Source organism: Echinops telfairi, unplaced genomic scaffold (assembly GCF_000313985.2).
Source record: "Echinops telfairi isolate 266 unplaced genomic scaffold, ASM31398v2 ScPeMD7_7468;HRSCAF=8506_1, whole genome shotgun sequence".
Lineage (NCBI taxonomy): Eukaryota > Metazoa > Chordata > Mammalia > Afrosoricida > Tenrecidae > Echinops > Echinops telfairi.
Window position 1 is genome coordinate 5,566,430 of NW_022111370.1, and position 1,367 is coordinate 5,567,796.

The following is a 1,367-nucleotide window of genomic DNA, read 5'->3' on the forward strand; positions in this document are numbered from 1 at the left end:
CCATCTCCTGACTGCTTGGGTCAGTCAGAGGTTCCCAGAGCCACCTTGTAAGCTCTTCTTCGGATGCACCCCATCTCTCTATGTGTTCCAATCACGGTGGTCAGTCCCGTGCCCGCTTCTCTGGTGCCACCCGCAGCAACTGTGATATCTCAAGAGGAAACCTGCCGCCGCCAGTCAGGATCGGTTCAGTGGCAAATCTGTCCCTTTGATCTCTCTCCGCCGATCCTGATCGATGGATTCCCACTTGAGTGGCCTACCTAGTGACTGAGAATTCTTCAGCAGATAGACAGCTCTTTGGGAAGAGCTGTACCCGGTTGGGTTCCAAGACTCCAAAAAGCCACACCGCAGTCAAATGAGCTTTTAGTGAAAGCCAGCGGGTGAATGGGCGAGCTGGAGGACTCTGGGTCCCCAGAGCACAGCAGAACACACTCAGCTGATTAGGCATCAAATCACCAGCAGGGAAGGACGATCAATGGTTGATAAACGCAGTTCCTCAAAGTGGGAATGTTTTGGGGGAATTCCCAATGTTTGCAGTCCTCAGGCTGAGGTGTTCCTAGCCACTGTTTATTTCAAAACTGGTCGATGTGTATGTGTGTGTGCGCGCACGCGCATGTGCGCAAGCCTTAGTCAAGCCTCAGCCAAAATGACAGAAGCCAAATTTAACAGGTTATTTATCAACTACTAGGGTGTTTCAGCCTGCCTGGCCCACCAGCCCCATACCCTGCACCCCCACCCCAGCCATGGCCCATCAGCCACTTAATCAATAAGTGGTTATCTATACCTATAAATTAGAGTGTAATTTGTTGAATTGGGTGTGTGTGTGTGTCTATTTCCTCCTCAGCATTACCTCCAACATGTGGGCCCAATCAATAACCCCTCCAACTTCGGCAGAAAGACATGACAGGATTTATTAAAAGATGGACCAAGATCCTCCCTGGGCCATGGACAGCAGGAAAGTGGGTGAAGGGAAACGTCCCAGAGTATAAGACATGACAAAATAATAATAATTTATAAATTATCAAGGGTTAATGAGGAAGGAGTAGCAGTGAGGGAGGGGGAAATGAACTGATATCAAGGGCTCAAGCAGAAACCAAATGTTTTGAGAATGATGATGGCAACAAATGCACAAATGTGCTTGGCACGATGGATGGATGATGGATGGATCGATGGATGGACTGATGAACTGTTGTACGAGCCCCCAATAAAATGATTTTTTTAAAAAGATGGAAGGGGAACACCACCCTCCTCCTCGTGCCCCCCCCAACACCCCCACCCCCCACTCCCAGTTTGCAAGGGATTGCACTTTGGTTTTACACTTGGCTGAAATTGTCTAATAATGGTCGACATCCATCCAGGTAGGAATAAAT